At 49.0% G+C, this 21643-nt stretch overlaps 1 long non-coding RNA gene across 8 annotated transcripts; it reads left to right on the top strand.

Annotated features, from left to right (window-relative positions):
* The first annotated feature begins 86 nt into the window (after positions 1–86).
* On the top strand, positions 87–16759 carry LOC102146359 (uncharacterized). Of its 8 annotated transcripts, none has more exons than XR_010581436.2 (5): positions 87–172; positions 2412–2541; positions 4642–4719; positions 6797–7185; positions 8849–16759. It is a non-coding gene; the product is annotated as an uncharacterized lncRNA (long non-coding RNA). The 8 variants fall into 8 exon arrangements; XR_010581435.2 differs by having other exon boundaries at positions 6797–9571; positions 15871–16759; XR_010581433.2 differs by having other exon boundaries at positions 6797–10105; positions 10211–16759.
* Positions 16760–21643: the final 4884 nt, after the last annotated feature.

Here is a 21643-nt window from a genome sequence, read left to right as displayed (position 1 = left end):
TGAGCACCGTCTGGCTAAGGCGTTGCTGTAGAGACCATGCGCCGAGTCCCGCCCCCGAGGCGGGATTGGAGGAGAACTGGTCAGCTGACAAGGGTGGTGTTTCGAAAGCGCGCGGTAGGCCGTGCTGGGACTCAGAGCCCGAAAACTGATTTGAGGGGCGTCTTGACCGAAGGTACTAAATATCACATGGCTCCGTTAAAGTAAAAATGCAAACTGCCCTAATGGGATTTCATATAAGGCCGGAGGGCTGGGAAGACTTAAATGTATCACTTCAGTAGCTTAGGGGTGGGAAGAAGAGTTTGGACCAGACTAGCGCCGGGATAACCTGACCTTTTTGAGCCTTAATTTCTTCTCGAAGGGATCTTTCCCATCAGCATATAAACATGTGATTTCCCCGTTCCTGAGAACCCTGTCGTGGCTCCAGCTCCCATCCCATCCCCTCGCTTTCTGAATATCGTAACTCCTTGGAAGAGTGTATATTCTTTGTCCAGCTCTCTCCTCCCACTTTGTTGAACTCCCTCCAGGCAAACTCGGTCTCTCCCCAGTCCTCCTCTTACCTGCTCTATCAGCAATTTTTGATACAGTTTATCACCCTCTCCTCCGCAAAACTTTCTTCCCTTGGCTTTTGGCAGTGCACACACTTGTTTTTTTCCTCCATCCCAGCCCCACCTTCTCTGTTTCTTTTACTAGCCTCTCCTCTTTTTCCTGACCTCTAAATGTAGCAGTGCCCCCAGCACTGGCTCCTTGGACTTCTCTCTCTTTTCACTTAATCCCTTGATGATTTCATCGGGTTTCATGGCTTTAAAGACTATGTGCTGATGACTCCCATCCGTATAGCTCCAGCCTAGAAAAATCCTTCTGGCTTCTCGGGCTGTAAACTTTGAGTTCTTCATCCTGTGTCAAATCTGTCAGCAGATCCTATTGGCTTTTCTTCTTTCCCCAGAATCCGGTCTCCACTGACACCATCTTAGACCAAGCCCCCATCTCTCACCTGGATTATTGTAATTGCCTAACTGGTCCCTCTTCTATCCCTACCCCGTCAGTCTATATTTACATAACAACCTCAGTAATTCTGTTAAAAGTCGTATCATGTGGCTCCTCTGTGCAAAAACTACCAGAGTAAAAGCCAAAGCTTTACCATGGCTAGAAATGTTCCACACGACCAGGCCTCTATTCTAGACCTTTCTTTTCTTGTCTCCCTTGCTCACTTAATACTAGCCACATTGGCCATTTTGCCAGGCTTGCTTCTGCCTCTGGGATCCTGAACTTGCCTTTACCTCTGCTGGGAACTCGTCCTCACTTATCCCCAGGGCACTCTCCCTTACCTCCTCCAAGACTTGGCTCAAATGTTCCTCAATGAGAAAGGCCTTCACCAACCTCCTGGTTTTACATTGCAAATTAGACTCCCCCAAGCCCGCATTCCCATTCTCTTCCCTTTTGCTCCATTGCATTTAATTTAATAAACCTTCTAATAAACCGTTTAATTTAGTTCTTTATCTTATTTGATGTCCCTCTCCGCATGAAGACAGGAATTTGTTTCATCATTGCTCCATCCCCAATTCTGAGACAGAGTGTGTGGCACATGACAGATGCTCAGTACAGGTCCGTGGGGAGAATGGGTGCATTGCAGAATCCAAGGGTTAAGGCATGGTTAGGAGCTGGAGCTTTAGAGGCTTGCGTTCCAGGCTCCCTTTACCACTTAGCTGCTTTGTGGGTTTTTTTGTTTGTTTGTTTGTTTGAGATAGAGTCTCGCTCTGTGGCCCAGGCTACAGTGCAGTGGCCCCATCTCAGCTCACTGCAACCTCTGCCTCCCAGGTTCAAGTGATTCTCCTGCCTCAGCCTCCCAAGAGTAGCCTGGGACTATAGGCGCCCGCCCCCACACCTGGCTAATTTTTGTATTTTTAATAGAAACGGGGTTTTGCTATGTTAACCAGGCTGGTTTGAACTCCTGACCTCAGGTGGTTCACCCACTTTGGTCTCTCAGAGTGCTGGGATTCTTTGGGAAACTGAGGCAAGTGGATCACCTGAGGTCAGGAGTTTGAGACCACCCTGGCCAATGTGGTGAAACCCCATCTCTACTAAAAATACTAAAATTAGCCGAGCATGGTGGTGGGTGCCTATAGTCCCAGCTACTCAGGAGGCTGAGGCAGGAGAATCGCTTGAACCTGGGAGGCAGAGGTGGCAGTGAGCTGAGATCACACCACTGCACTGCAGCCTGGGCAACAGAGCGAGACTCCATCTCAAAAAAAAAAAAAAAAAGTGCTGGGATTGCAGATGTGAGCCACTGCACCTGGCCATACCTTATGGTCTTTAAGAAATTTATTTAACCTTCCTGAGCCTCAGTTTCCTCATTTCTATTGTGGACAAAATAATACCTAAGGCTTTCATTTGACAATACTGAACACCCCTAGGTGACCAGCTCCTGGAGACGCAATGGAGAACCTGAATGTCCCCTCGCTCCCCTGGAGTCTGTATGCTGAGGAAGGGGCTACAGACAATAGCCATGCACTCACCCAAATAAGACATTCTTCATGAATTGTGGTAAGTGTGATGAAGGAAAAGCAGTTGGTGCTGAAGAGGCAGGCTGGGAAAGAACTTCCCTGAGAGGGCAACTTCACTGTCCAAGTCCACTTAGGCTGCCAGAACAAAATGCCACAGATGGGGGCATTTAAACAGCAGACATTTGTCTGCTCATGGTTCTGGAGGGCAGAAATCCAAGCTGAAGGTGTCAGCAGGTTTGGTTTTTCCTGAAGCCTCTCTTCTTGACTTGCAGATGGCCACCTTCTCTCTGTGTCCTCACATACATGATCTTCTCTATGTGTGCCTGCACACTCCTGCTGCTGGGGTCTCCAGTGTCCTAATTTCTTTCTTTTTTTTTTTTTTTTTTGGAGACAGAGTCTCACTCTGTTGCCCAGGCTGGAGTACAGTGGCGTGATCTCAGCTAACTGCACGCTCCGCCTCCCAGGTTCAAGCAATTCTTCTGCCTCAGCCTCCCGAGTAGCTGGGACTACAGGCATGCCACTATGCCTGGCTAATTTTTGTATTCTTAGTAGAGATGGGGTTTCACCATGTTGATCAGGCTGGTCTCAAATTCCTTACCCCATGATCCCCCTACCTTGGCCTCCCAAAGTGCTGGGATTACAGGCGTGAGCCACCGCACCTGGCCATTTTTTTTTTTTTTTTTTTTTTTTTTTGAGACGGAGTCTCACTCTGTTGCCTAGGCTGGAGTGCAGTGGTGGGATCTTGGCTCACTGCAACCTCCATCTCCCAGGTTCAAGTGATTCTCCTGCCTCCCTCCCAAGTAGCTGGGATTACAGGTGCATGCCACCACACCCGACTCATTTTTGCATTTTTAGTAGAGATGGGGTTTCACCATGTTGGTCAGGCTGGTCTTGAACTCCTGACCTCAGGTGATCCACCCACCTCAGCCTCCCAAAGTGCTGGGATTACAGGTGTGAGCACCGTGTCCAGCCCAGTGTCCTAAGCACTTGTAAGGACATCAGTCAGACTGGATTAGGGCCCACTCCAGTGGCCTCATTTGAACATAATTATTTTGTTAAAGGCCAAATACAGTCACTTTCTGAAGTCCTGGGGGTTAGGCTTCAACGTATGAGTGGTGGGGCACTCAGTTCAGCCCATGACATTATTTAAAATGCAAAGGATGCATAGAAAGGAGCCGTGGAGCAAGAGGAAACTTTCAGGGAAAGAAACGAACGTGCAGAAACCCTGTGGCTGTGGAAGGCCCATGTGGCTTGAGCTCAGAGTGAGGGGTCTTGGTGGGAGTTACACTGGGAGTTGAGGGTGAGGAGCCACCTAGAACCGTTGTTGGGAGTGATTGGTAGTGATGTGGTAAGAATTCTGTAATGCAGCGTTCCCCAATCTTTTTGGCACCGGGGACTGGTTTCATAGAAAACAATTCTTCCACGGACCGGGACCGGGGAGGTTGGTTTTGGAATGAAGCTGGTCCACCTCAGATCATCAGGCATTAGATTCTCATAAGGAGTGTGCAGCTTAGATCCTGGTATGCACAGTTCACAATAGGGTTCATGCCCCTATGAGAATCTGAGGCTGTTGCTGATCTGACAGGAGGTGGAGCTCAGGTGATCACGCTCGCCTCCTGCTGTGAGGCCCAGTTCCTAACAGGCTATGGACTGCTTCTGGTCTGTGTGCCGGGGGTTTGGGACTGCTGCTCTAATGGGAAGGTTACTCTGGCCACAGATGGGTTGGAGGGAGGCTCCCCTTAGCTCCAGAGCTACTGTGATGGTGACACACTGCATGGCATCTCATAGTAAGGGCTCCGTAGAGGGTTACTGGTTAATATTTTTCATAATGGCCACCTGACACAGTTGATGGGAGGACTGAATGAAAAAGAGGCCAAAAAGGGCTTAATAAGTGATAAGGAGAAACCAGCATAAGCATCCAAAAGTACCAAAGAGTCTGTATTTGGTGGCGCTGGATATGGTGTAGTTTAATCAGATGTGATCGCTACTTGTCCTGGAAGGTTTTAGATGCAACTCATGCAAAAGAGGAAAGAAGCGACTGGAGCAGGGAGTCACTGACTATGTGTCGTCCTCCAGAAGCCCAAGTACAGTGGAAACGGTCTGAGAGAAGGAGCACTCATCTTTTATTTCTTTTCTTCAGATTCAACTGAAAGCTCCCCTTAAGTTTACTGTCAGGGTGCTGATACACAGAGCTACTCCTAGAAGATTGAGGGTACAGGTAAGGGATGGGAGTTCTCCTGCAGGCGCTCAGTAAGAGTACTGTTGGGCAGCGGGAAGGTTTCTCATTTCATTCCTGGAATTCAGGGTCCAGAAGTGGAACCTGATGTGAGCTTCTATCTCCTTTCAACTTGAGTGGTGATTCTACCTTTTCTTCTTTTCTTTTGAGACAGAGTCTTGCTCGGTCACCCAGGCTGGAGTGCAGTGGTGCAATTGCAGCTCACTGCAGCCTCCACCTCCTGGGCTCAAGTGATCCTCCCGCCTCAGACTCCCTAGTATTGGGACTACTGACATGCCACACCACCCCCAGCTAATTTTTTTATTCCTTGTAGAGATGTGGTCTCACTATGTTGCCCTGGCTGGTCTCGGCCTCCTGGGCTCAAGCAATCCTTCCACCTTGGCCCCCCAAAGTGCTGGGATTACAGGCATGAGCCACTGTGCCTGGCTTTCTTTTGTTTTTTAAGAGCTAGGGTCTGTCGCTCAGGCTGGGTGCAGTGGCTATTCACAGGAGCAGTCATAGTTCACTGCAGCCTGGAACTCCTGGTCTCAAGTAATGCCCCCACCTTAGCCTGTAGCTGGGACTACAGGCATGCATCACCACACACAGCTTATGTGACTGTACGTTTTGATGATTTAATGCAACAAAGACTGCTCTTTGTCTTGGAAGGAACCAAGACAAGCATTTTATCCCAATGGCTAAAAAACTCTGACTGTCCTCCTCCACACCCTTGACAGAGGGCCATCTGCCAGTGATTGGGAATGCACTAGACAGCCCATCCTCATTTTGGACAGAATTAATTGTTAGAATCTGCTTTGTAACCCTAGGCCAAATATATCTCTTGTAAGTCCCGGTCTGGCCTTCAGGAGCTGCACAGACTCAGCTCCTCTTTACGGCATTAAATATTTGGCGATAGCCCTGGGCTCTAGGCCACCCTTATAAGGCCTCCAAGTCTTCTGTTCACAAACTGAACACCTTACCCCAACAAAAAAGGTGGTTTTTTTGTTTTCTTAACGATGCTTTTATGAAAATTCTTCTACATAAATCTCTTCATACTTGCCTTTGGATATATTTCTATAAATGAAACTTCTGAGACAAATGGCGCATTTTATAGTTTGTGCTCTCTATTTCCAGATTAGCCTCCAGAATGGATGATTTTTGCTTGTACGCCCACCAGCAATTTACAAGAGAACCTGTTTCCCCACACCTTACCCGCCAACATGGGGAGTTTTCATTCTTTTAATCATTACCAATCTGATAAGGGGAAATGATTATTTCATGGTTGCCTTAATTTTCGTTTCTTTGATTATGAGATTGGACATGTTTTCCAACCACATCCTATACTTTTGCAGTCGAGTTTTGTAGCTCAGTGCAGGACCTTACATGTATTCCAGTTAAATTTTATCTTGTTGGATTCAACCAATCATTCCTTCCTGTTGAGATAATTTTGGACCTGACTCTGCAGTCCCAGCGTGTTGGCCTTCCTTCCCAGTCTGGTGTTATTTGCACAGTTGATAAGCAGTTATCTTTGGACTTATCCAAGCTGTTGACAGAATGTTAATGAGTGTAGGGCCAAGGACAGAACTGCTTGGCATTCCACTAGAGAAAGCCTTGGGATGATACCGTCCCATCTGCTGTGACAGTTCAACCTCACCATGCCTGGGAGTCATGGCTGTGTTAGGAGCCTTCACCTGGGACACAGGGCCTGCGCACAGATTCCAGCCCTGGCCCTGATTAGTTGCGTGGCCTTGAGAAAGTGCTGTCGTCTCTTACTGAGATGTACTTTTGAGCTCTAGCAGCCTTTTTCTCAGTATTCTGTCCATAAGAATTTCATGAGAAACGGTCAAATTGTTGTCAGAAGTCATGGCACTGTCACGAAGTATTCACCCCATTTTCTAATTTAGTGGAAGCAACATAATGACAACCCTTTGTCATGGATATTGACCTCTGGGATCACCCTTCCTATGTGCTGGTCAACCATTTGTTTGATTTTCTGCCCCAGAATTTTGCCCATGATCAACATGAGGCTCAACAGGCCTTCAGTTTATCCAATTCACACTTTTTTTTTTTTTAAATACAGGGTTTTGGCCTCCTCAATTCTCCATGATTCCTCACAGCACCCTAAGACGTCAGAAGTGCTCAGCACTCCCTACCAGGGCTTGTTGGTTCTGTCGCCCTGGTTCAGTTTTCTTTCATATCAGGAAGGAGCAAGGTGGGAGGGCCACCTCTCCTCCAGGCATGGACAGAGGGCCAGAGTTCATTCACAGCTGTGGCAGCATTGAAAGGAAATGAGGAAAATGCTTAGTTTGGCGGAAAAGGGGCTTTGTGAGACTGACACATGGCATCTGCCCAAGTCATGAGCTGAAGAAACAGCTTCCATGGCCCTGCCAGAGGGACCTCTGGTTATGCATCATTCTCTCCAGCCCTGAGCTTCATCAAGAAAATAAGCATCAGCAGTATCATCTCCAAGTGAAATGATGGCACATTATGTCACCTTTCTTTCCTTCAACATCAAAATCAAACAAGACTATTCTAAGGAGGGAGCAGTAAAAACCCCATGTAACAGATAAAAGACTAAAAGAGAAATTAGATAACTGGTTTAAGTGACACAGGGAATCCGTCATAACTCTGGTGACATGGCTTCTTATCATGCCTGGAATGTAGTTACTGATTTACACCTTGTAAATTTCTCAGTACACGATGTACAAGTGGCCACTCCGTACTGTCTGTTTATTCAGACTAATAGTAATCACGATAATATGCCAGGCACAGTGGCTCACACCTATAATCCCAGCACTTTGGGAGGCGGAGGCAGGAGGATTGCTTGAGTCCAGGAGTTTGAGACCAACCTGGGCAACATGGCACGATCCTGTCTCTATATAAAATTTAAAAATTAGCTGAGCATGGTGGCGCACTCCTGTGGTCCCAACTACATGGGAGGCTGAGGCAGCAGGATCGCTTGAGCCTGGGAGGTCAAGGCTGCAGTGAGCTAGGTTCACACCACTGCACTCTAGCCTGGGCGACAGAGCGAGATCCTGGCTCAAAAAAGATAGATAGGGCCAGGCGCAGTGGCTCAAGCCTGTAATCCCTGCACTTTGGGAGGCCGAGACGGGCGGATCACGAGGTCAGGAGATCGAGACCATCCTGGCTAACATGGTGAAACCCCGTCTCTACTAAAAAATACAAAAAACTAGCCGGGCACGGTGGCGGGCGCCTGTAGTCCCAGCTACTCAGGAGGCTGAGGCAGGAGAATGGTGTAAACCTGGGAGGCAGAGCTTGCAGTGAGCCGAGATCACGCCACTGCACTCCAGCCTGGGCGACACAGCGAGACTCCGTCTCAAAAAAAAAAAAAAATAGATAGATAGATAGATAATATATATTATATAATATATATATAAAATAGTAATAATGATAAAGGCTGCTGTGGTTTGTTTATTTTTGCTTGTTTGTTTTTTTGAGACAGAGTCTAGCTCTGTCACCCAGTCTGGAGTGCAGTGGTGCGATTTGGCTCACTGCAACCTCGCCTCTCAGGTTCAAGCAATTCTTCTGCCTCAGCCTCCCAAGTAGCTGGGTGCCACCATGCCTGGCTAATTTTTGTATTTTTAGCAGAGATGGCATTTTGCCATGTTGACCAGGCTGGTCTCAAACTCCTGATCTCAAGTGATCTGCCTGCCTCAACCTCTCAAAGTGCTGGGATTATAGGCGTAAGCCACTGCACCCGGCCAAGGTTGCTATGGTTTGAATGTTGGTATCCACTCCACAACTCATGCTGAAGCCGATCCCCATAGCAGTGGTACTGAGAGGTGGGGCCTTTATAAAAGAGCCTGAGGGAGTGAGTTCAGACCTCTCGCCCTCCCACTTTCTGCCACCTGAGGATGCAGCAAGAAGGCCCTCGCCAGACACCAAATGCTGGCACCTTCATCTTGGCCTCTCCCAGAGCTCTGAGAAATGAACTTCTATTGTCGATAAATAACCCAGTCTGTGGTATTTTGTTAGAGCAGCACAGATGGGCTAATACAAAGGCTGGTGATCCTTATCGAGCCCTTACCACGTTCTCAGTGCTTTGCAGAAATGAACTGTTTCCTCTCACACGCCCTTGAGGTAGGTACTGGCTTCACTCCTTTTTTTATAGATGAGGAAATGGAGGCACAGGAGAGAGGCTAAGTAACCTGCCTCAGTTCACCCTCCTCCCATCCAAGGCCCGACCCTGCTTAGCTTCCAAGATGAGGCAAGATCTGGCCCATTCAGGGTTCAATGGCTGCAGACAGGCCACCCCTCTTCTAAAGGGTAGAGCTGGGGTTTGAACTCAGGCTGTCTGACTCCGTGGTTCAGGCTCCGAATGGTAATGTTCTGCTGCTTCTATAAATAAATGAGGATAAGAAAGGAGTAATTGGAAATGATTTCTCCCCCAGACTGTGAAACTGCATTGCAAACAGTGGTCTCAGCTACTAAGGAGTAACAAACAGCTCTTTCATCTGGAAGAACTGTGTGCAAAGGAAGGAGTGAGGAGAGAAGGGACACCCGGAACCTGAAGAACCTGTGACTTGGATGCACAGCCTCTAAGTAATCCCAAGTGAACCGTGTGAACCTGCAGTCAGTGTCTATGGCCACGAGGCAGAACACACAAACACCAGGCCTCAAGATTCTCACCAAGATCGTGTCATGAGACAGGACCTCGCCGCCCAGCCCCCGCCTCCCAATAACAGGATTACGAGGCTCAGTGCGGTTACTGCTGGCACAGCGAGCCACAGATGTAGCCAGGACTGGGTGCCAATCGACGGATTCCCAATATTGTCTTCCAGTTGCTAGACTACGCTGCTTTCCAGTACATTATTTGGAATATAAAAACTAAAATGTAAGTAAAGCATTTTCATACAAATAATTTCAACCGCAACAAGGCAATTGGCTTCTGATTAAGTTGGCAAGAAGAGGTAATGCTCTCATTCCGATTGACATATTTGGAGATTCTCTTGCCAAATCCAATTGGCAGCTTCATAATTATGGAAACGTCCATGTTATTTCCACTCAACCAGGGTTAGGGCTGCTGGTATCTGATTCAATGTTTACTTCATGAATGAGGTCAGTTCCCAGCACAGCTGGGGTTTCAGCAAAGGAGTCAGCAGACAGCATTCCCACTAGAATCTGACCGGCGTTTGTCACAACTTCCAGGGCAACCTTCCCCCAGCTCCCCCAGGTCAGCTGCTCTCCCTAGCATTGTCTGGGGCCCGGCTCCTCTCCCTGTAGAAGCAGACCCAGCCTTGACATGATGAGGTCACATCCAAGCTTCCCCTGGCACAGCGGTTCATTCTGCAACCTGCCCCCTTGGTATTGCAACACCTCGCTCCTGGACAACCCCCGCACACCATGAGCTTCATGCTGCCAGGAAACGGTAGGGTTTTAAGAAATATTTATCCCAGGATGGTTCCACGTGTGTGGTGTGAGAGTGACTCAGAGTGCCATGGAAGCCACCTCCAAAGGTAATGATGTCCCACAGGTCAGAGTGTCCTTTCAGCCAGCTCCCCACACTGATGAAAACAAAAACAAGTCACAAGTGCTCAGAACACTCTGGAAGAACACACATTCATGGAGTGGCCATCTGTGAGTTCACAGAGTTCCTGGGGAGACTCGGGGCAGAAGGGAAGGGCGGCACCGCACAACAATGCCAGGGGTCTAGCTCCCGCTGGCTCGAAGTGGCAAAGGGCTGGAGTGTCACTGACCTGTTTGTCCAAGTCCTGAGCTATTGCCATAGGATAGCGGCAGCACGAAAGTCCATGGTCCAAGTCTGAAGCAGCTGTCTCTGCCCTGGCAGCAGTTTCCCTCCCTGAGCGAGGTGAGCTAGGAGGAGGCTCCCTCCCTGAGCGAGGTGAGCCAGGAGGAGGCTCCCTCCCTGAGCGAGGTGAGCCAGGAGGAGGCTCCCTCCCTGAGCGAGGTGAGCCAGGAGGAGGCTCCCTCCCTGAGCGAGGTGAGCCAGGAGGAGGCTCCCTCCCTGAGCGAGGTGAGCCAGGAGGAGGCTCCCTCCCTGAGCGAGGTGAGCCAGGAGGAGGCTCCCTCCCTGAGCGAGGTAAGCTAGGAGGAGGCTCCCTACCTGAGCGAGGTGAGCTAGGAGGAGGCTCCCTCCCTGAGCGAGGTGAGCTAGGAGGAGGCTCCCTCCCTGAGCGAGGTGAGCTAGGAGGAGGCTCCCTCCCTGAGCGAGGTGAGCTAGGAGGAGGCTCCCTACCTGAGCGAGGTAAGCTAGGAGGAGGCCAAGCAATAGTGATTTGGTTTGGATCTCAAAATAATCGTGCCCATCGTAAGATGTGATTATTTTTGCCTAAGAAAATCTGAAAAGTGCCATGGAGAAAAAGAATCTAGAGTGGGAGATGGTTTAGGCATTGGAGGCAAAGGCAGATTCAAGAAGAAACTTCCTCTGCCCCAATGTTGACAACCAGACTGACGGCCACACCCCATGCTTTCCCAACTGGAGAACAATGTGACCGAAGGCAATTGATGTGAACACAAGAATCAACAACATAGAGGAGACACAGTCCCAGGTGTAAAGAGGGGAGCTGTCTCTCCCTGTGGCCTCAACAGAAGGAGAGGGTTGTCAACCTAGGATGCAGACTCACTGTCTCATCCTAAGGGTCGGTCCAACTGCCATAGGAGATTTCGGAACAACTGTCCTCACTTGAGGGTCGACATGCTGTACAGTCCATGGGGCCCGCTGGACAGTCGCAGTCCCAGATCACTTCTCCTACTGGCTTTCCTCAGGAGCTCACACTACCCGTCTCAGCCCCAAGATGTTCCTTGTGTCTGCTCCTGTTCCTGACTCAAACACGGGTTGTTTGCCATCAGTTCTGTACCCTGTTTTATCAACATTGTTATTGTCATATCTTATAATGTTTATTTGTTTGTTTGTTTGTTTTTGAGACAGAGTCTGTCATCCAGGCTGGAGTGCAGTGGTGGGATCACAGCTCACTGCAGCCTCCAGCTCCCAGGCTCAGGTGATCCTCACACCTCAGCCTCCCAAGTTAGCTGTAACTACAGGTGCGCACCACCACCCTCAGCTGATTTTTTTTGTATTTTTTGTAGAGATGGAGTTTTGCCATGTTGCCCAGGCTGGTCTCGAACTCCTGAGCTCAAGCAGTCTGACTTTCCTGGTCTCCCCAAGTGCTGGGCTCACAGGCATAAGACACCACACCCAACCTCATTTTATAATCTTTTAAAATTATTTTTTCCCTTGAATATTCTTTGGAAAGTTTTTGAAGATATGGCTCTGACTTAGCGTGTTTTGTGCTGCTCTAACAGAATGCCTGGGACTGGGTAATTCATAATGAACAAAAATTTATTTCTCACAGTTCTGAAGGCTGAGAAATCCAAGATCAAGGCGCCAGCATCTGGCGAGGGCCTATTTACTGCATCATCCCATGGCAGAAGGCGGATGGGCAGGAGTGGGTGGGACAGAAAGACAGACCAAAGGGGGCTGAACTCGTTCCTTTATAAGGAACCCACTCCTGAAATAATGGCATTAATCCATCGTCCATTAAACACCTCTGAAAGGTCCTGCCTCCCAACATCTCTGTATTGGGGATCAAGTTTCCAGCATATGGATGTTGAGGGACACATTCAAACCATAGCAGGCACTAAACCAAGGTCTTTCCTTCCCCCTCTCTGGCGTCTCTACCCACTGGGCACAGCTGCACTGGCCGCCCTGCTGATGCCCATCGACACCAGACACACACCCACCTCAGGATCTTGGCACATGCCCTTCCCTCCAGCTGAAACACTTGCCAGGCCATCCCCACAGCTCCCTCCCTTCTTTTCCATCTTGACTCACATGCCCCCTCCCCTGGATCTTGCATGCATGTTCTTCCACACGTGATTCCCCCGGCTTCTAGCCCCATCTGAAATAGCACATGTTACTTGTTCCTTATCTGCCTCCCCCTCTAGAGTGCCAACTCTGCCTGGCAGGGATTTTTGACTCTCGCCTACTGCCACAGCCTGGTGCCAGCACAGTGCCAGGCATGTCCACCCTGCAGCATTTACTGAGTGCCGTGCCCACTGCACACCAGGCCCTAGTCTTGGATGCTTTTGCAAATGTTTCTCCAGTGATTGAAGAACTAAAATTCTTTAAACTCAAAGGAACCGTTGTGTCTTCTGATTCCTCCGAGAGGTTTGAGGAGCTGGGCAGATGCAATGTCACTTTGCTGTCTCCCTCCACCCGGCTGCCTCTCTGACTTCATATATCAGCTTTCCCAACAGACGTGGGAAAGTGGGGTCATTCCCAGGAAAGGCAGAGCCTTCCATGACTTCGGAACCCAGGTGTTTGCTCCACTGGGGCCAATTGCTCCTGACTTTTTCTGAGCTCCTAGGAGGAAATGCATCTGAAATGCTGTCACCCTCCCCTGATCATTAACAGAGCTGTTGAACTGGCGGAGTTGTCAGCGAGGCAACCACAGGCAGGCAGGCAGCCATCGCACCGGCTTTGCAGAGAGGGCTGGAGAGCTGATGCCCACGCCACGGGAAAGGGCCGGCGCCTCAGCCAAGAGTCTGACTGGAAAGTGTGTGTAAGGGACACCTGGAGGAAGCAGGGGCCTCCAGCACCTCCTCCACCAACTAGAACCCGTGGTGCTCACCCGCCCGCCCTGGGGGCTCACTACCCTCCCTGCCCAGAGATACAGCAGGGCTGGAGGCTCACCAGACTTTGTGATCCCAACACTCACGAGTGTTCTCCCAACAAATTGGAACTTTTCTTTCGTCTCATTTGAAAAAGTCTTTTGTGAGCTAGCAGGTGACCCCAAAGTAACCTCTCTATTCCTGTTGGAAGGGAAAATATTTCCAGATCAGAGAGACTGCAGCGCCAAGCCTTGGCCTATATGAATACTTGATTATGCCTCCTGAACGCAGTCTCTTGAGCATGTGCCAGTCAGTTTCAGAAATGATCCCTGGCTGGGTGTGGGGGCTCACGCCTGTAATCCTAGCACTTTGGAAGGTCAAGACGGGAGGATCACTTAGCTCAGGAGTTCAAGACCAGCCTGGGCAACATGGTGAGACTCTGTCTCTGAAAAAAAAAAAAAAATTTTTTTTTTAATTAGCCAGTATGCTGGTGCACACCTGTAGTGCTAGCTACTTGGGACACTGAGGTGGGAAAATCACTTGGGGTGGGAGGATTGGTTAAGTCTGGGAGGTCAAGGCTGCAGTGAGCCGTGATCCACTGCACTCCAGCCTGGGTGACAGTGAGGCCCTGTCTCAAAACAAACAAACATACAAACCAACCCCTTAAGCAAAGTAACTGTCAATCAAGAGGTTTATTATTTGCCCCATTGAGTATTTTAAGACCGAAGCTTCACATTTTCAAGGGTGTGATGTCATGAAATTCCCACGTATGACCACATTTTGAAAAACAGTCGTCGTGTATGTTTTGGAAGGTGAGAGGGTTAGCCTATAATGTGGAAGATAAACTCCTAAAGTGGAAGTTTGAGATGCACAGGCAGAATGGGTCACCAAGCTATAGCATTTGCTACGGTGAACTCATGTGACTGCCCCAGAATTATCTGGAAGTTCAATGTTCATCTTCTGAAAAGAACTGGGACCTCACTGTGCCAGCTGCTGTTGTTCTAAGTGCAATGTAAGCAGGTTTCTATTTAAAACCTTCACACCTGGCACTTGAGTAGTGCTTGTTTTCCAAAGGGCACCCTCTTTCCCTCGGATTTTTTCCACCTTCTCCTTTTCTGGTTTAGTCCGGTTTATCTCAGCCTGCTGGCATGAAGAGAAGGACAGTTATAAAAGCCATTTATAAAAGGAGTAGGGAGGTAGTGGTCTTTTTGTCTTTGCTGCTGAAACGGCTTGGGTAGATACAAGATGGCCTGAGAAACAATGCTGGGAGTGAGGAGCATGGACTGGCCAGGGCGACAGGAGGAAAGCAGGTTTCCCTGTCTTCATGGTACACAGAAGGCAAAGGCAAGTGCTCAAGGCCATGTACCTTCCTAGACAATTTGGGTGAGGCCCTTGGACACTCCACTGGATCCCGGCATGCCCAATCAAAAACTCCAGATCTGAGCCAGGCGTGATGGTGGTGCCTGTAGTCCCAGCTACTCAGGAAGCTGAGGTAGGAGGACCACTTGAGCCCAGGAGTTTGAGGCCAGCTGGGCAACATAGCAAGATCCCATCAAATTCCAGATCTGTCACCATCAGTTGTCTCTAGGGAGAGAGGGGCTCAAGAAAGGAAGGAGAATTTAGAAGTGGGGTAAAGAAAGGCTAGAAACGGGGAAATAGGGGACACACAGCAAAAACAATTTAAGGAAGAGACCAAGACTAAGATGGGGATGTCAGGAAACGAGCCCATAGTTTTTTTCTTTTTAATCCTCTACATCCAAACACATCTTCATCACCTTAATTATAGACTGAGAAATGACAAGGCTAAAATAATCAAGGACTGGGAATTTAAGGTTGTAAAATGGGCTGGGCGTGGGGCCTCATGCCTGTAATCCCAGCACTTTGGGAGGCCGAGACAGGTGGATCACCTGAGGTCGGGAGTTCGAGACCAGCCTGGCCAACATGGTGAAACCCCTTCTCTACTCAAAATACGAAAATTAGCCAGGCATGGTGGCGTGTGCCTATAATCCCAGCTACTCAGGAGGCTGAGGTACGAGATCACTTGAACCCAGGAGACAGAGGTTGCAGTAAGCCGAGATTGCGCCACTGCACTCCAGCCTGGGTGGCATATTGAGACTCTGTCTCAAAAAAAAAAAAAAAATTGTAAAGCATCTCACTTCTGACCTTCAGAGGGTCCTCCCCTTCCTCTCCCTCCTCCTCCCTCTCTCTTCTTCACCTCATCCCCCACCTCCTTCTTCTCCCACTACCCCTCCTCCTTCCTTCACCCTGGGCACAACCCGTCTTGGAGGAGCAGGAACCGCTCTGAATGACACTGGCTGGGACAGCAGTGCCCTGGGGTCAGGTCTGAAGCAGTCAGGCCCGAACAAGGCAGCAGTTGTGCACAGGAGCTTTTCAAGGAGGCTTTGTAGATACAAGGACGTTGGACAGAGAGGAACAGAGAAATTCCAGAGATTTTTCACGTGCAAGCGGATATTTCCTTTGAGAGTTTCTAGACTAAATAATACTCCTTGTGTCTAAGGGGACGGTGTATACTGCTGACCTGGCAATGTTCTCTGCCTGCAGGATGAGCACAGGCAGGCCTCGCGGCTGCCTGGAGGGAGCTGTAAGCAAAGGAAGGTGAAGTGGCCTGAAGAAATGTCTGCACTGGAGACAGTTGGGGCTGTGCGCCTCTGCCTGACGCAACATCTTTTCAGACATGGAGGAAGGATCTGTTGGCAGATCTTTGGACTCAAATGGGCTGGACTTCTAAGAAAAGATATACCCAGGCCTCTCTATTCCACCAATTTTCATTCTTTCATACATACATACATATTTATTTATTTAAACAGACTTTATGTTTTAGGCAGTTTTAGTTCACAGCAAATTTGAGCAGAAAATGCAGAGGTGCCATAGACTTCCTTACCCAGCATACCCAGGGCCTCCTGCTCTGTCAACACCCTGCAGCCGATTCATCTTCAGTCGATGAAACGATATTCACACATCATTATCACCCAAAGTCCATCATCGACATTACAGACTCTTGGTGTCGTACATTCTGTGGGTTTTGACAAATGTACAGTGACGTGTACCTGCCATTGCGGTGTCATACAGAATAATTTCGGTGCCTGATAATCCTCCGTGCTCCGCCTGCTAACCCCTCCCTCCCCCAACCCCTGGTCCCCAAGGCTTTGCTTTTTCCAGAGTTTCACATAGTTGGAATGGTATGGAACATAGCCTTTTCAGAGTGGCTTCTTTCACTTAATAATATGCATTTACGTTTCCTCCATGTTTTTTAACGGCTTGATAGCTCATTTCCACTGAATAATATTCCATGGTCTAGATGTAGCCATTTTCATATATTTTTAAGAAGACAGACTCTTTCATGGGGTGACATAATTTGTTAATAACTAGTATTATAATTAAACTTACAATAAAAGAAATGCATGGCTTAAATGAAACAACCATATGTCAACCCTCTGAATACTGAGGCTATTTTTATCCTTCTGGTTGCGTTAAGTAAACTGAAGCACAGAGCGACCCTGATTTACCCACAGCAGATAGGTCAGTGATGTGAGGGCCACAGGAAAAACAGAAGGGGCTGATGTGGTGGCTCAGGCCTGTAATCCCAGCACTGTGGGAGGTCGAGGCGGGCATATCACTTAAGGTCAGTAGTTCGAGACCAGCCTGGCCAACATGGTGAAACCCCATCTCTACTAAAAATACAAAAATTAGCTGGGCGTGGTGGCACGCTCCTGTAGTCCCAGCTACTTAGGAGGCTGAGGCAAGAGAATCTGTTGAACCTGGGAGGTGGTGGTTGCAGAGAGCCAAGATCACATCACTGCACTCCAGCCTGGGTGGCAGAGTGAGACTCCATCTCAAAAAAGAAATGAATGATAAATAAATAAATAGAAATACAAAAATAAAGGAAAGAAAAAAGCACTGAACTAGAAAGAAAGTGTACCTAATCTACTTTCAGGGGATCCTTTGAGCTCTGAGAGAAATCTGACTCAAAAACTAATTTTAGACCAGAAATTCAACGTAGTAGTTGAATTCATAAAATTCAGTAGTTGAGTTCATACCATTCTCTGTAGAAAAGGTCTACACACAACCAAATACAAATGAAGCTAAATTTCCATAAAAAGCATTAAAGCAGCATCTAATTTTTGATGAAGTGTTACAGAGACCCGCCCCCACCCCCACTTCTGTCCTAATGGTTTGAGACACGTTTTCGTTTTCTTTTTTTTTCTTTTCTTTTTTTCTTTTTTTTTTTTTAAAGACAGTCTCGCTCTGTCGCCCAGGCGGGAGTGCAGTGGCACAATTTCGGCTCACCACAACCTCTGCCTCCTGGGTTCAAGCAATTATCATGCCTCAGACTCCCAAGCAGCTGGGATTACAAGCACACACCACCACACCCAGCTAATTTTAAAAAATATTTTTAGTGGAGATGGGGTTTCACCATGTTGGTCAGGCTAGTCTTGAACTCCTGACCTCGGTTGATTCGCCCACCTTGGCCTCCCACAGTGCTGGGGTTATAGGCATGAGCCATCATGCCTCGCTGAGACACGTTTTCAAGCCTTGAGGTGCATCCCAGTACACCCAGCTCACTTTGTAATATCTGAATTTTCCTGAGTCAAGGTTTAAATTCCACTTCGATGATACGGACCACGGTAGTAAAAAGTGTGATGTTTGCCTGAATGTCTGTGTAGGGACTCTACTCGAATTAGGATGAGCCTGTTGAGAATGGAGCCTGATTTCCTGTATTCAAAGTGTTATCTACACAGTGTCATTCATGTGAGTCCGTTAATAGTATTTGGTAATGAGGAGGAGGATGGGAAGGATGGGAAAGGCATTCCCGGGGAACAGCCAGCACCTTGGTTCATGTGAGCTGCCCAGTGATGCTGATGCTATAGGTTGACTAACATATCACTGTTCCCAACCCCCTTCTTGCTTGCCATCTCCACTCAGGAGGCTGGGAAAGCCGGATGCACCTGGCCCATTTCTACCAAAGGACACACACGTGCATGCCTTCCAAAGGCCCTCTAGGAGAGGTCTTGCTCTTCTTCAATAAGAGATGGATAGGACTAGAAATGCCCCTTCCCCTTCTTCCTACCTTGACTCTGGGCGTAATTCCTAGAGCAGCAGCAGCCATTTATGACCATGAGGTAACCAGCAACTTTTGAAGCCACTAGTAGCCTACAATTACTGCAGTAATTGTAGGACACTGGAAATGCCTAGAATATCAATAAACCAAAGACGACCAGCTATGCTATTAAAACTATCTCCTGGTCCTGCTACCTTCAGCAAATAGAAATGGAACAGGGTGTTAAAAATGATTCTGTTTTGGCTGGGCACAGTGGCTTACACCTGTAATCCCAGCACTTCCGGAGGCCAAAGCAGGCGGATCACCCAAGGTCAGGAGTTCGAGACCAGTCTGGCAACAGGGCAAAACCTTGTCTCTGCTAAAATACAAACATGAGCCAGGTGTGGTGGCACATGCCTGTAAACTCAGCTACTTGGGAGGCTGAGGCAGGAGAATTGCTTGAACCCAGGGAGCAGAGGTTGCAGTGAGCTGAGATCGAGCCACTGCACTCCAGCCTGGATGACAGAGCAAGACTCTGTCTCAAAAAATAAAAATAAAAAAGATACTGTTTCAATTCTGGCAAAACTCCTGAGGAGGAAAACAAACCAGTAGGTGCCAACTCCTCCAATGTTCCAAAGTGAGGTGCTGAACCAGCTCACTGGGGCCTGCAAAGAGGCTTCTGGGAACTTGTGACCACCCCCAGGGCAGAAGGTGGCCAGGCCAAGAGAGGTTAGAATGAGAGACGAGTTGTTTTGTTTTGTTTTGTTTTGTTTTGAGATGGAGTTTCATTCTTATCGCCTAGGCTGGAGTGCAGTGACGTCTATTTCAGCTCACCGCAGCCTCCACCTCTGAGGTTTGAGTGATTCTCCCGCCTCAGTCTCCTGAGTAGCTGGGATCACAGGTGCCCGCCACCACGCCCGACTATTGTATTTTTAGTAGAGATGAGGTTTCACCGTGTTGGCCAGGCTGGTCTCGAACTCCTGACCTCATGACAGGTGATCCACCCATCTCAGCCTTCCAAAGTGCTGAGATTACAGGCGTGAGCCGCTGTGCCCGGCCGAGAGATGACTTCTTTCAAGAGAGTGCTTGGATGCTGGGGCACATTTCTTCCCCATCCCGACCCTGCTGTGGATGAAAGAGGGGACGCCTAGCAAGAAGAACCTCAAGGAGACCCTTCAGAGAGCTGTCAGAGGTACCCAAGAGCTTGGGGACCTGACAACTGGTGTCTGTCACCTGCCTTAGAAATCCTAAAGGCAAGAAGCCCTGAAGTCAAAACAAGGAAAGGTGAGGCTGGGTGCAGTGACTCACACCTATAATCCCAGCACTTTGGGAGGCCCAGGTGAGAAGATCGCTTGAACCCAGGAGTTCAAGACCAGCCTGGTCAACATAGCGAAACCTTGTCTCTACAAAAATACAAAAATTAGCCGGGTGTGGCAGTGCATGCCTGCAGTCTCAGCTACGAGGAAGGCTGAGGCATGAGGATCGCTTGAACCCAGGAGGCGGAGGTTGCAGTGAACCGAGATCGCCCTACTGTGCTTCAGCCTGGGCAGCAGAGCGAGACTCCATCTCAAAAAAAAAAAAAAATAGAACAAGGAAAGGTGGCTTCCCTAGGGAGAGTCTGACCCCTTGGGACAAAGGATGCATGAGTGTTTCCCATGGACCGGATATGGACCCTGAGAAGGAACTGCCCAGGGGGGCCACCAGGAGAAAAGGCTGAGCCAGGGAACCCAGGCATCTGCTGAAGATGTCCTCACCCCCAGCTTCCAGGAAGTCTCCAAGGAACCCTACAGCCCCTCACAGGAGAAACATTTGCTTGAAATATTTACACAGCCAAAGGAAACAATGGTGGGGGTTGACAGGGGTGCCGCCCCCTCCTCCCACTTCACCCTCCAGGAGTCCAGGCAGCCCAGGGAGTGGGAGGGAGGCCAGCAGACAGAACGGCTTGCTGGCTGGGAAGAACTTTAACTTCAAGGGATCCCTGTCACAAACAGAGCACTGTGGATTCTAAGTGACCGGAGGATTTTTCTTATCCAAGAGCTGCTGGGAAGGTCACGTGGCTGTGAGAGATTTCATCTTAGGACTGGGGGCAAAGCAGCCCCCACCCCACCCAGCAGTGTTAGTGTTGAACATTCCCTGGAGAATTAAGAAAAGGTTTCCTTCTGCTGTAGCCGCAAACCTGCCTGTGTCACTCGCCAGTTTCATAAACATGGCGTGTGATCCCCACGGGGTGCGGGGAACAGTTGTATTTTTAGATGAAACCTGAGTGTTTATCTGGTCTCTTCTCCCAAACGCTAACCTCCTCGGAGATCTGTGCAAGTTCTAGAGCAAAATACGACGTGGAATTTAGGTCTCCAGTTTATTAAATAAGAAGTAGCTTCAAGGAGCCTAGAATTACATAGTTCCTTTTCAAATGTGCACGAAAAGCAACTCTTTTCCCCTGTCATTTTCCATCCTGCAGGCGTCCTGCTGGAATTGGGAAGATTGGCTCAGACTAAGTTCCAGGCTATGTCTTGGCTGTTGAGAGATGAGGTGGGTCTTTGCACCAGACAATCATGTTGAAAATCACCAGACCAAAAGCAGCTGATGCTTATCTGTCTCTGTCGAATTCCCAGGAATCCTGCGGGGGAGGGGGGTTCTGAACCCACGTGGGAAGTACTGTCAGCCTGTGCCTGGGGGCGTCAGAAGAGGGAGATTGGGCAATTTCTGCTCCTTCACACCCGCCACCCTCATCTCGCTTGGGGCTCACTCTTTCCAAGTTCACTTTGCCCTTTTGCCAAGGCAAGGGAGACCCAGCCAGGATATTTATAGTGTTGGTACATGACTGGGCAGCTAGTAGGAGCAAATGTTTTCTGATATGGGCAAAGGGAGCTATTTCTCCTGGGAGCTGAATGAAAATTAGCCAGAAAGGAAGCCACAGCCATAACTGATGTTGCTGGCCTCTCAACACTGGGGAAGGTACCCCACGTCCTTACATGAGCGTGTTCCCCATCCTCGCTGCCTGGACAGCTCAACCCAGCAGATGCGGCCTGTGTGCCAGGCACTGAGTGGGCACTGAGATAAATAAGACAAGGCCCACCTCTTACGATGGTGCAGGAAAACCACTTGTGTTGACCCACTCCATCCCTACAGGCCAAGACCCCGTGACAGCCCGGTGACAGCCACATGGTGGCAGCTGCTGGGCCTGGGGACGGTGGTGGGGTGGCAAGAGGGAAGGAGTGGTCAAGGTGAGCCACATGGCCAGTGATGGCTCACCTGGCTTTGAAGGATGGGTGGGGG

This window comes from Macaca fascicularis, chromosome 1, assembly GCF_037993035.2.
Source record: "Macaca fascicularis isolate 582-1 chromosome 1, T2T-MFA8v1.1".
Classification (NCBI taxonomy): Eukaryota; Metazoa; Chordata; class Mammalia; order Primates; family Cercopithecidae; genus Macaca; species Macaca fascicularis.
This window is presented reverse-complemented; position numbering and strand designations above follow the sequence as displayed.